The following is a 14,882-nucleotide window of genomic DNA, read 5'->3' as shown; positions in this document are numbered from 1 at the left end:
GGCCTTACAGAATCTTCAAATAAAAGTCTGGTAAAGGTAATAAAAAAGACTCTAATATATCATAAAAAGAGCTGGGACTCTCATTTAATTTATGCAGCATGGGCAAACAGAATTACTCCAAAGAGATCTACTGGAAAATCTCCTTTCCAGTTAGTTTATGGGAAAGATGCAATCTTCCATACCAATTGGCCTTCCCTATTTTAAAATTCCAGCAAGATTCAACAGATGAACCTGATGATTTTTCAAGGAGAACAAATGAGATTATTAAACTAAATGAAAACATAGATGAAGTTCAATACAAATCGAAAAAGTATCAGAATAAGATGAAGAGCCTGGTTGACAGAAGAGCGAGGGAAAGGGACTTCAAGGAAGGTGTGTTAAACACATATGGGCAATAAGAACAATATGAAAGATAAAACATGACAGTACATTTTTATTAACAACTGATATACATTTATAGTACATTGTTTGACCGTTGGGTTCCACATCCCAAGGTCTCTTGGACTCCTTTTGTCCATTCGGCTTCCACACTAACCCATTGAGGATTAGGTGTCCAACATTCCCCCCTTAATCCGAAGGGTTATGTATGATTCCAAGAAGAGAGTTGTAATACAAAATGTGCAAAAATGAATGGCAGCACAAGGCTGAATGTGCTCTCTGAAATGTTGGTATAAAGGGCAGTGGTTTAAGGATGACCACCAACACTGGAATGCTTAGTGCAGTTCCCGGAACTCTTCCAAAACTGGCAAGAAGCTGAAGTCTTCTGCTAGAGGAAGTGCTCCTATTGTTTTGAAGAGGGAAACCTTCAACCATGAAAGGGAGGTCTCACCCCGCATAAAAGGGAGAACTTCAACCTGAAAAGGGAAGTCTCAACCTGTGATGGTTTAAGGATGACCAACAACTCTGGAATGCTTAATGCAATTCCTGGAACTCTTCCAAAACTGGCAAGAAGCTGGAGTCTTCTGCTAGAGGAAGTGTTCTCAATTTTGTTCCTGGAATTCTTCCGAAACTGGCAAGAAGCTAAAGTCTTCTGCTAGAGGAAGTGTCCCAGATTGCCAACTGAAGGCATGTTCACAGGCATATTTGTTTCTGGCTACAACTCTGAAACTGGTGTGGCAGGTTGTGGCTCGGGCTCGCTTGATGTGACTTTGAAGCTTGTAGATGACCATCATTTCCCCCCCTGTCAGATAGAAGGTGAGATGATGGAGAAAACTCAACTGCAAGATTGTTCAATACTCTGGAAAAAGTTCTGACATGTGTTTGGAATATCTTCTTGGCTGTTGATGCCCATTGCCAAGAAGCGATCCATCCAAGATGAATCTTTGTTCTTGCAGGACGTTTGTTTCTGAAGCATCTGTGTGAAGAATGGCTGGTTTTATGACAGTTCTTACATGAAAGAAGATCAAAACAGTGATCTTTCAGATGGCCAACTCGGTCACAGTGTTGGCATTTCACAATCTGTTGTTGTTGTTGCTGTTGTGGAAGAGGGGCAGAATCTGGAACAGCTGGAGGTGAACTGTCATGAGGAGAAGCTGAACTGTGATGAATGAATCCAGCACTTTGAAACTGAATGGGCTTGGCGTAATCTCGAATATGAAAGGACAAGTCCTTGTCATATCCAAGACCAGTTCTGTGCTTGTTGTGGACAAGCTGTTCCCAAGGTCTGATGATGGGCTTGGGAATTGCAGACTGAGTTTCTACATCTGCATGTACAGCTGCTACTTTATTGGGCACTGGATCTGAATGAACTTCAACAATATTGTCTCGCTGTTTATGGGAGTTTGTTTCATTGTTCTGAACAGAAACAGGTTCAGAATGATTACTCCACTGTTTTAATTCTTCTTGTTGTAGCTGAGATTCAAGCTGCAAAAAATCAATCTTTTCATGTGCATTTTGTAGACATGTCTGAATTTTTGAGAGAGATCTTTTGTTGATTTGTAATGTGTCATCAACAGTAGATTGTATAAGAGTTTTCATGAACTCTAATACTTCACTGATTCTGGCCATTTTTCTTCAATGTCAGATTTACACCTTAAAAATGATCACAATTATTACTTAATGCAGAAAAGTAATATCCACTCACAGTACACAGCAATATCTTTTATAAATGTGCAGCGAATGAATCAGGGAATCAATGCATATATATGTGGACAGAAACTATAATCGGTTTTAAATACAATGCCACAATTGGGGCAGCAACAACTGCAAATAATAATCCCCTAGCGCTATATTACAGAAATACGCTGCCCTGGTACACAGATAATGACTCATATCTCAAGGTTGAGGCCACACGAATCTATTCAGCCATATAAATCAGAAAAATATAATATATATCAGTCCAGGGATGAAGAGAGGAACACGAACTATTAAATAGAGGATATATATGCCTTTGGTATAGGGAAAACATGCCCAGAACTGATGTCACACTTCGACCATTTCAAAAAAAAGCCTTTCACAAGCTAATAAATGTGTAGTGACTCGGCGGAGGACAGTTCTATCACAATAAACTTGAGCCACAAGAAAAAGTTGCTTTTATAAGTCTAGGCACACACCAACTGGAGATATTTTGGCTAGCTAGACAATATTAATTCGCCCCTCCAAGAGATAAACTCAGTCATTAATATTAGAAAGGGAAAACTCTTTATTTTCAACAAATAACTTCATCCTTGGAGACTTCAGCGAACATGGCATCTTTAATAAGTTGATATTCCACCTCAGAACTCAATATTTCTCTCTTGTCTTGTTATACGATATCATAATGGGCATGCAGCTGCAGCAATTCGGGGACAACAGTATTGCTGATATAATATTATGGTTACTCGATTCATAGGGTGGAAATTATGAAGAAAACCCACTTTATTTTCATTCGACTAAAATTCTTTGACTGGTAACCATTCAAGTTATCTCGAGGAAACTAGAATACAATACTCCATGGGAATATAATTCGGTTTTTCTTTGCTTTCACTGATGTCCAGGCAAGGCAACAGCTGATGTGAATATTGTTCCTTCACTCTTCCACATTATTGGTGCACCTGCACAAAATACTACGCGCGATTGGCCGATAATTAACGATATCCCGTTTTTTTTACCCTTTCAACTCAAATTCCATCGCTCACCAATTGAAGATAGCGCTGCGACAGAATCTCAATCCCATACATTCGTCGTCCGACCACTAAATTCACCAAGAGGCGGTGTTCTCTTCAGAAAATAGGCATTCACATGACACACTCAGGACAGATCAGGCACCGATATTATGAAAAAGTGTCGTTGACCAGAAAGTGTATGCATGGGAAGGAAGAACCGACCACAGCATCACAATCCAAAACAAGAACCCAAGAGACTTCAAATGTCTCGATTTCTGCTTAGATATGCCCCTTAATCCACAAATTGACACCTTCAACAAGTGTTTGTGAAATATGTGCTTAATTATAGGAGAATGCCTCCAGAAATGCTCGAAATTTCGTGGCAGCTGGAAAGACTTACAGAGTAACCCTTGCGGATAGCTTCAGAGCTTTATGTCAAGTTTCTCGAGCTACAGATTAGAGCAAAAAGAGATTCATGGCACTTGTTTTGAAGCCGCAGGGATAGATTAGCGAAAATCCACCTGTATGCAAAAAACGCAAAAATAATTTACAAAAGACTGCCGCTTCACAAGGATAATGCCTTGAGAGATATGAACCTGAGCCAACGACTTTACATATATAAAAAGCACATAATCAGATTCAAGCTCAAAACCAAAGTGTTTTGATGGACATACTTTAGATAACACTCTCGTTACATCAAATCGATAGCCTAGCCAACGTTTTTTTTAACAGGAGCAGTGAAATCATCGTGATTCTTACCCCAGGCACAAACAATTCCAGCTCATCCTTTAGATTGGTTGCACAATGAATTTACATGGCTCCAATATCCTAGTGCTCAGTCAATAGCTACTCAACTTTCAATACATCAATGACTAACTGAGATCCTTGAAAGATTTGATGGTTCGAAGTCCTTGAAAGGAGTGATCGAAGAAAACACAACGCAACCACCAAAGATGGCAAGAAAACACACAACAATAGAACACTACCAGCAGACAGTCAATAGTTCAACGCAACAATATTTCAACATATTACACCGTGTATGGAGGCCGACGGTTGGTCTGCTTTGCGACCTCGACAGAGGGAGGCTACATAAAATGTTCTTTTCAGTAATGGACAGATGCCAAAGTAGCGGATGACAGCATAAGGAGTTACAAGGGCAGTGGGAGCGTCAAATGAAAGAGCACACATCCCATGAAACTCTGCACTTCTCGGAAAACTGATTAAAGAAAGGTCTAATAATATAACCACATATATCCACACATATTTGACCTCAAATCACATCATTTCCGCAAAACTATATGCATTTTCATTGAAAAACTATAGCGTATAAACGTAACAACGTTCAACGGAATGGTGACTATACCACGTTTCCACGTTCTTCAATGTGACAACATTCTTTTCATGCGTGGATTGGAGCAGTGTTTTCCAGAATACCATGGAGCAGTGTTCAAATCTCCACGATACCCCGCTTCTCCATTAGACTCCAAACATGACCACGCTCAATATGACAACGTTCAACGTGACAACGATTTTTCCTCCAGCAATCAACGGAGCCAACGCATACGCTTTTCATGGACCATTCATGATTACCGCAAACGCAGCATAATTACAGCAAACCAATAGTCATAATTACATCAAACCTATGGAGCAGAGCACAGGTAGTGTCAGACATAGAGTCTTAAAATAACCAGAGTCGGGTGCAGCGTATACAGGTAATGGGCAGAACTGGCAGGTCTGCACACAGTAAAACACTTTATAAGGTGGCAATTCTGCTCAATTATGATTAGGAGAGAGGCAGAACTGACATATATATAAAGACCACAAAACAAGTGGCTCAAATTGGAGCAGGACCAGCAATCGCCTGCTCTGATACCATGTTAAACACACATGGGTAGCAAGAACAATATGAAAGATAAAACATGACAATACATTTTTATTAACAACTGATATACATTTATAGTACATTGTTTGACCGTTGGGTTCCACATCCCAAGGTCTCTTGGACTCCTTTTGTCCATTCGGCTTCCACACTAACCCATTGAGGATTAGGTGTCCAACAAGGTGATCTAGTTCTATGATGGGATTCCAGGAGAGAAGAAAAGGGAAAAAATGGTAAGTTTGATAACATGTGGTTTGGACCTTTAGCAATTGCTGAAGTGAAGAGAAACAAAACTTTTGTGCTACAAAATCTCAAGGGGCTATATTCCACTTATCTTGCAAATGGAAGCTTTCTCAAACATTACATTCAGTACTGAGAAGCTGAAGTCGATTTCATTACGACCATTGTAAAAACTCTGATTTCTTTTACTTTTCAAGCTGTCAGTGTGATTTTTTATAGCAAAAGACTCCATAGCCCAAGGAGAAGGCACATGGATCTGCAGGTTCTCTACATTCTACAAGAGAAAGTAGTCCCAGATGGAGCCAATGTTGTAGCATTTTTTGGTTTTGATAAGTTAAAATAAATTAGCCCAAAAAATGAAAATATTTTTCAAAAAAATGTTAAGATAGGATATGGACAAAAAGAATACTGAATAAAAATGTTAGGAAATATTTTGGTAAATATGTCGATATCAAAGAAAATGTTAGAATAGATGCCCTAAAAAATGAAGGCAAAAATAAAATGTTAGGTCAGAGAGAAAAGCAAAAAGCAATAAACTCTGAAAGTATTGCGAATCTACCTATGGACACACAGATCTCTCAACCTAGCCAGCAGGGTTGTGCTCATTAAATCAGTCCTTCAGGCAATGCCTCTGTACCTATTCTCAATCCTTGCGGCACCCAAATGGGTCCTAAAGAGAATCAGGCAGCTTCAACGCAGCTTTCTCTGGGGAGGGTCGGCAACTAATCGGAAATGGGCATTGGTCAAATGGCCTATAGTATGCCAACCAAAGGAGAAAGGGGGTATTGGGCTGAGGGACCCAGAGCATAGTAACGCCATCATGAGTTCCAAAATTTGGTGGCACTGGATCACTAATCCGAAAAAGCCTTGGGCAAGAATCTGGACAGTTAAATATGCCAATAACAGACCCCAGGAGGAGCTCATCCGGTTTACTCCCATGGAAAAAGGTTCGCTAATCTGGAATGCGGCCAAACAACACTACCACTTAATACAACAACACAGCTTTTGGGAGGTTAGGAATGGCCAAACAGCAAGATTTTGGACAGATGCTTGGAATCAGATGCCAAAGCTCATCCACACCCTCCAATTACCACTGGATCAGGTCAGGCAGGAGCAGCAGCAAGAAAAGATCCATTACTACTGGGGGCAAGAGATGGAACATGGATTCAGGAAATGGAAACAAGGAAATCATTGGGCTATCACCACAAACTTGCAGGATACAGGGGATTTGGAGAAGGAGTTGGATAAAAGAAGAGTCCGATATGACGAAGGCAACGACATCTTGAGATGGGGATACCGACCAAAAGGCGACTTCTCCACTTCAGAAGCTTACAAAATAATCAGTAACAATAATATCCCCTCTGATCCTATATGGAGCAAAATATGGGGTTTTGGCTCATGGCCCAAAATCTCCTACTTCCTGTGGCAGGTCAGTCACAAAAGAATCCTTACCTGGGACAAATTAAGAAGAAGGAATTTCCATGGACCATCGTTATGCCCCAATTGTTGTCAAAATGAGGAAACGCTTCAACACCTTTTGGACTCATGTCCTCTAGCCAATCAACTATGGGAAAAAGCGGGCTTCAGATGTCAAAAAAGATGCAGAACAAAGAACGACATCACTGACTCCCTAAGGCACTGGCAGCAGTACCCTTATAAGAGCGAACTCCTCAATTGTCTATGGAACCTTCTCCCTGGTCTCATTTCCTGGAGTATTTGGAAAGAAAGGAACAAGCGGATATTCAAAAATCAGAGCTCTAGGATCGAAGAGGTCTGGACCAAACTATGTGGGAACCTGAATGAGACGCTGCTACTCCACTCCTGGACAACGGAAGATCTCCCCTCTCTAGATAATGAAAAAGGTATTCTAAGCAACTGGCAATTGATCATTCCTCAAGCCCAACACAGGAACAGTACTTCCACAAGTAGCGGTACAATCAAAGATACTTGGAGGGCCCCCCCTAAGAACTCTTACAAGCTCAATTTTGATGGAGCCTCCAAAGGTAACCCGGGAAAGGCAGGCTTTGGAGGCATCCTCAGGAACCACGAAGGTACACCCTTGCAGATTTTCTTGGGATCCTTATGATGGGACACCAATAACTCAGCGGAAATTGAAGGATTATGGCAAGGACTCCTCTTAGCTGGAAACCTCAATCTGCAGCCCTTGATCGTGGAAGGAGATTCCCAGATTCTTATAAACATGGCCAAGAGATTGCAGAATGGCTCTCAAGCGAAAAAAATCTCAAACAGTTGGAGACTGGCAGCCAGATTAGAAGCCATTGAACAAGCCCTTCGCAGCAACAGGGCAATCTCTTTTTCTCACACAAAAAGAGAAGGCAACAAGGTCGCCGACCTTCTTGCCAACATAGGGGCAGATAATGATCATATTCTCCTTACAGGAACCCTAACCATTATCACAGACAATGCTCAAGCTCAGGATTTAGATAAGCTGATCCAAAATGACAATGCCTACCCGGATGCGGGTGCCACGAATGAGAAAGAGGGTACGCCACCTGGTGACCATGGGCGGCCTCAAGCATGGAAGAGTTATTAACTGCCCTCCGCCGCCCTGGATGGCAAGCGTGAGAGCAAAGGCGCGAGGGGACGGCAATTCATTGCCGGGACTGAGCTCCATTAACTGTTTCAGAGGGGAGTTATGGCATACCAGGATCGAGGCAAACCAGCGCAGCATAAATATGATAAGAATATGGAATGTAATGCATCGAATCAAGTTTGAATTTTGGAATTGGGTTTCTGGTCGTCCGCTCTCCGAGCTCAGGCTCAAGAGCTCCCTTTGGCAATTGAAGGTAGACACGGGGCTGCAAGGGTGGGTGAAGGCCGTTTCACACCCTCCATATCCTTCTCCCCTGCTCTGTTACGCTCAACAGAAAGCATGGTTCGGCCAAGACAGCGACTCATTAGCCGTTGAGGCTCTGGAAGAGGGGGAACTTCACGCCCTCCGGTTTCCAATCCACCCTCAAGCTGCTGCTGTTATATGTGCCACCAAGTGGCTGAAGCACACCCCATTCAGTCGAACCAGTTCATGGACGCCAGGACTCCAGATTCGAGCTCTGCCCCGCTACCCGCGTTTGGAACAGCGGTATTCTCCTTCAGCAGCACCCAGGGCAATTCTAACATTAATGCTCATGTCTCGGTCCTATTCCTGGAGGCACCGAAAGAGGAAGTTGGGGAGCAACCCCGCGCCCAAGTTCATCATGCTGAAAGCTCCAGAGCTGCTGAGGGAAGAAGAGAGGAACAACCTGAACCGGAGGTCGTTCCACCATCGACTCAACCGGCGTCAGCTTCAGGCAAGGCCAAGGTTGATTGGGGACCTCCCCCGGAAGGCGAGTACTGGATTTATGAAGAAGAGTCGGACGAATAGGAGTCCGCTCAATCAAGCTCCTGCCCTCAGACAATGCTCAGGTTTTTTTGTGAACTGTTACTCTTATCATAGGTGCTCAATGTATGTTGGGAAGGTCTTTGTTTGGCTTGATAGTTACGTAGTTCTGTGTTTGTATACGCCCTCGTGAGGGACAGTGATGAGGAACTTCCATTTCTCTCTTTCGCCCCTGCGTGGGATAGCTAATTTTGCTTTTTCTGTTCCCCAAAGGTCTAAGGCCCCTGCGTGGGTAACCCGTCCCAGTCATGGTGCCCTTGCATGGGTATTTGGTCTCAATGGTGTTGCTCCTGCGTGGGCGTACAGTGTCGATGAGGTTGCCCCTGCGCGGGTAGTTTTTTGTGAGCACTATCAATCCAGAGTGCCATCCTTGGCCTCTGGCAACATGAACTCTTGGCTGTAACTGTTTTATCTTGTTAATGTAAATAATAGAAATAGCATAGTATTAACGATAAAAAAGAAAGTGTTGCGAATCTAAATGCCACTACTTTTACTCTAATTCACCTTTGAAAATGATAGTCGTGTGCAGTTTGTTTAGATGCCACACTAGTTTATTTAATCCAATTATACAATTTAATCATAATTGGATTTGTTTTAAATTGATTGTCATAGGTAGAAAATAAAATTGGCTCAACAATTTAATCTGAGCCGGTGGAGAGAATAAGGTATAGAGGTAGATTATTCATCAAAAGAAATATATGGTCTGCTAGCTTAAATGCACCCAATAAAGTGAAGAAAAAATGTTAGGGTAAGTAAAGGGTAGGTAGAAGAAAGGTTGCAGAAGTACAAGGTTGTCAAACAATAAGCACATTTATCATGATTTATCATATGTTTAAGTGTGCAAAAGCAGTTATGAAAGTGAAAGGATGTTCACAAGCTGATTTAATTTAACTTCCTCTCATTTCATTTCATCCCCCACTACATACTTACTAATTTCTCATTTTCCCTTTATTTTCACATTTGCCCCTTAGTTTCACACATTTTCCTAGCAAATTACCCTCCAAAGGTCATTTCCCTACCCAAAACCCCTTTTCGCTATTTGAAACCCTTTCCCCATTGAAAAAATCACTTTCCCCTTATAATCTCCTAAAAACCCATAAAACCCCCCTTGTCCTAAGTTTAAATTCCCCCCTCCCATATCCCCGCATTACTTTATTAACTTCGCCATACGCCTAAAAAACCCATAAAGACCCTTTAGTCTAAGTTTTGTCTCCCCCCTCTTATTTTAATTAACTACTCTGCAATTCACTATTTTCCCGATAAAAAACCTTATAACCCACCCCCCTTGGTGTGGTTAAAAAACCCCGCCGCATTTTAACCCTTATTCCATTGTATTGAACCTGCACATTATAATTTTAACCCCACTTTATTCATTACGTTAATTACAAATCACTTGTAATTAACCCCTAGGCCCCGCTAATCTCCATCAGTTTCCCTCCGTTAATCTTGACCACGCGACAACCCTTCAATCATCCACTTCAAAATCCAATGACCCACATCCATATCGCGCACTCCCATTGTTCGACAGCTAAAAGCCCGAGAGCATGCAAGATTCATGGTTTTGCTTGGGCCCCTTTCGGTTACGTGGCAACTTTACATGAACTCGCGTGCTCTCATGAAAAAACCGTTCGAGTGCCAAAAGTGGTGTGATGAATCTTAATACCGCCTCCCCACATAGGCCGAAACCATCTACTTTTCACTTATCGATTTCAGCGCCAAATTTTTAACGTTACTCGTTAGAAAACCAAAGATCCTCATTTTCGCTCTTTTCACTTGTTTACACAATGAAACCTGCCTAATATTTCCTGCGCCACCCTTAGCATCTGCAACCCAATTTAACCACTATTTACCTCCCGAACACGCTCTGAATCTATCCACAGACTTTCTTGTTCCCTGAAATCATTTATTACCTCCCTGTCAACCTGTGTTTTTATTAATGATTCTTTTATTTTGCAGGTGATTAGAAAGCTAGAAGCTTGGATAAACAATTTTGATACTAGTTCCAAAACCTGTTTACTCCAAGATTCTCAGGAAATCTATTCAAAGGATTCATTTAGTAGAAGTTTTGTTTGAACCAGAGACAATCTAGTAGAAAGAAACAATTTACACAGTAAATGTTAAAATAGATGAGGAAGATAAAGAAATACACTTAATGTACAAACACATGAAATATATAGAAAGATGATCAATATCCAACTACCAGATACTGAGACATGGAAAAAACTAAATGATTTATTGTTGAAATACACAGTAAAAATTTGAAATGTACATTAAAAGTAAAAACACAGTATAGGACATTGACAGGTCAACAAAGTAAAAATGTATCAAATGAAAGGTCATTAGTAAATATGACATCCAACGTGAAAATCAAACAACATTCAACTTTTGGAGGAACGGTCAGCCAACTTCAACAATTTTCAGCTTTTTTTCAGCGATAATGACCATCATTGCAGTATTAAAATAGTGCCAGATCAACTAGTAGTGTTTATTTTGATTTTATAATAATCTATTTTTGTAAAAATAGTTTAGGATATTTTCTTAGTTCTAATGTTGTATAAATAACTCTCTTCACGAGTTATTAAGGGTTGCACCCTTGATGAAACATTTCTAAATATTTGATGTACTTGGCTTTTCTAGATCATTAATATAAAGCAAAGGATTCTGAATTCTGTTTTACATAGTTTTTGTTTCCTGTATGTTTTTCCAGTATTACTCGTTATGTTTTTCTTCATATTTTTATGTCTTACAGAGATAACTAGGTAGGATTAATTGGGTTTCAATATATTCCTATAAGCTTCTGAAGTAATAATCTATAAAGAGAATGAATTAATGGACTGTTTGTTTAATTAATTCCCTCTGAATCAATAAATCATCAGCATATTTTATAAGCTTAAGCATATTCTCTTAAACATTCTCAACATCATTTAAAGGTTTTCATACTTATGATTATTTAATATTCAGTTTGAAAATTGTGATAATCATATTATTTTTTTGTTTTTTGCTCACCACCATACAAATTATATCACTGTGTGAAATTTTATAGCAGCTCTCTACTTTGAGGTTAATATTATTCACAAGGTTAGGCATATCAGTGTTACATCTGTTTCATACATTGGTCCAAATTAAAACAAAACCCCCAAAACAATTATCTTAGATGTTCTGGCATGATAGATTACCATTATCATCTCAGAGATACAACAACCTTAAAAATAGGCTCTGTTTCATACATTGGTCCAAATTAAAACAAAACCCCCAAAACAATTATCTTAGATGTTCTGGCATGATAGATGACCATTATCATCTGAAAGATACAACAACCTTAAAAATAGACTTTGGAAAAAAAAAACGTTAACTTAAAAATAAGATCTAGTTACTTCTCTTCTATTTCCGCTATATATATCCCTTTAGACTTTCTTGGACAGAGCTAAGGCTATTAATGATTTAGGGTTTATATTGTGAATTGATATATTAGAAATAACTACCAAGTTGTACAAATATTTCCGTTGGCTTGCTCCTGTAATTTAACTCTCAATTTTTCAGTTGACAAAGGGTAATGTAGTATTACCATCGTAGTCAGCTGTGGAGTAGTATGGGGATGTATGCGGGTGTAGTCTTATCCACTGTTTAGAAACCTCTGAAAAACATCATAATATTTGTCAATAAAATTAGGTTTTTTATTTAATATTATTTTTAATATTCAAGATACTTAATTAATACTATCAATATTATAAATAATATTAAATTATTTTAATTGTTTTTTCACAAAAAATTATTAACATATGAATAATGGAAAATGAAATCTTCAATTTATATCAATTATATTTATTAATATATTAGTTTTTATTTATGTATATAAAATAAATAAAATTAATTGAAAACATAAATTCTAAAATAATTTTATTTTAATAATCTACTTTCATTTCATATCTATAAATTTGATATATTTAATAATTTTAGGGGCTTTCATTATTATTATCATTTTGAATAATATTTAGGATTACTTATTTAATATAATTTGTAAAATTTGTAATCCGTTCAAACGTTAGAAGAATTAGAAATCCTTATTTTCTTATTATTATCACTTATATATATATATATATAATTCATTTTATTAACCACAACTAATTATCATTTTAAATTATTATGAGTATTTAAATTTTTAAAACCTAAAATTTTATAGGGTTTAAGAGTATATTTATAGAGTGGATGTCTTTTATATAAATTTATATTTAATATAGATGTTATATGAGAGGTAATCTATTTAATTTTAATTTTAATACTTAATAATGCAAATGGATGTGATGGATGTGTAATTACATAATTTAATTCATTTTTGAATTATTTGTATTTTTAATTAATTTTGTCTCCTCACTCTGACACTAGAAGCACACAATGTATTGGTGTGGCAGATATTGTTTTTGGTTTTAAACCATGCTTGGTATGTAATAAAGAATTATTTCAGTTTAATTTTGAATTTCCCCTTCAAACCTTAGCATATATATACATGTAATTTGATTTTTATTAATCTCACAACATCATTGAAACTTGCTAGAGGCATACCCCTAGTACTAAAAGGTCATACTTATGTTGATTGTTGATTCCTTGAATATTTGGCAATCATATATACATGGGTCAATTATTTGAACACGCATATGTTCACATTCAGAGAATCAACAATCAACATAAGCACAAGGACACCAAACAACCCAATAGGTTGAGTGCTGACACTAGTTGTTTTTCCCATGAAAAAAGATGGAATTTTTTTCCATCCAAAAATTTGTTTTTTCCATGCAAAAAGATGGATTTTTTTTCCATTCAAAAAGATGGATTTCCAAAGAAGAAAAAGCTCTACTCCCATGGTGATATACCACCACAAAGCTTTCAGGGACAATAACACTGAACAGAGAGGACTTAAGTGCAAATAGGCTTGCCTAACACTTGACGCTCTGCATCATGAGACCAATTGAACCTTGTTGCCCATTATATCTCCATCGATGATCTTCCCTCTCAACATTACATAATAAATCCTTTATACCTTCCAACGCTTATGCGCCATTATTTTTTCTAGTAAACAGGGGATACCCTATGCATATAATATTCCCTTCTTTGGTCCGCTCTTCTTTTTTAAGCCTAGTACTAGGGTTGATTAGCTATTTTTTTCATACCCAGCAATGAGCCTGATCATGTCTTCTTTCTCAAACCCAGTACCAAGCTAGCCATTACAACAACCTTATTTCCCCCACTTGCTATGTTGAACTCTTAATTTGAGAGAGAAATGATTTTAAGTTGTCTCAAAATGATAGAATGGCCAACCTCCTATAGAAAAAAAGACTCCCATGAACTCCAAAGTAATCACGAAAGAAATTATTACTCGAACTAAGTGAATCTATACTTTCTGATATTTCATCAGAATTGCATTCATGCTTAACCTAGTTTATTGAAGATCAAATTCAAGTACTTCAAATTACTTAATTGTACCTCACCTTTAGTTGGGAGAAGGGATACTTACCTATCAAAATCAGTGCTAGTTAGAATATTCTCTCCACTTGAATGACTCTTTAAAGGACCAATTTAACCTCCCTCGGTTCCCTAAGTATAGTAAGCAGTATACAGTTTTCATGTCGTTACTCTTTGGCATGACCATACCTTCAATTGGCATGTATTCTAGTTTTTTGTTTTTTTAGAAGAGAGTTTCAGGTTCCGAATAAATATAAATTACCTATCGATTTCTTTAATTTTTGTTGATTCATTTTCAGTGACAATATTTCCTAACTAAATGTAACTGAATGTAATATATTGGGTAACTAAATGTAACTGAATGTAATATATTGGGTAAGTTTTTTTTTAAATGTAAAATTATTTTGTATTTAAAGTGTCTTTTTGTCAATGCCTTTTCAATCAAGATACTGGCCTTTTCCATCTAGAAAATGTAAACTTGTATAGTTCACTCATTCGTATTGATTTATCATGTGTGAAAGATTTTAAATTGAGGTTTGTCTAAAAACATATAATTGTATAGTTCACTCATTTGTATTGATTTATTATGTATGAACTAGCATTTGCACCAGATGTTGCAAAGGAAACGCCGTAAGGCATAAAGTGCGGAAATCCATTATCCATATAGTGTGTGCATTAGGTCAATGACCTAAATATCAACATGTCTATTCACTTTTTCTAAATGTTGTAAATGACCAGAATTATAGAAATATTCCTAAATGTGTACCAATATTTATAGGCACACTCCTTATACCTTAAGATTTTTTGTTGCAGCTTCAGATTTGGA

The sequence above is a fragment of the Pinus tabuliformis genome, chromosome 2_1 (genome assembly GCF_031772625.1).
Source record: "Pinus tabuliformis cultivar Carrire ecotype Pingquan chromosome 2_1, CPIR1, whole genome shotgun sequence".
NCBI lineage: Eukaryota > Viridiplantae > Streptophyta > Pinopsida > Pinales > Pinaceae > Pinus > Pinus tabuliformis.
This window is presented reverse-complemented; position numbering follows the sequence as displayed.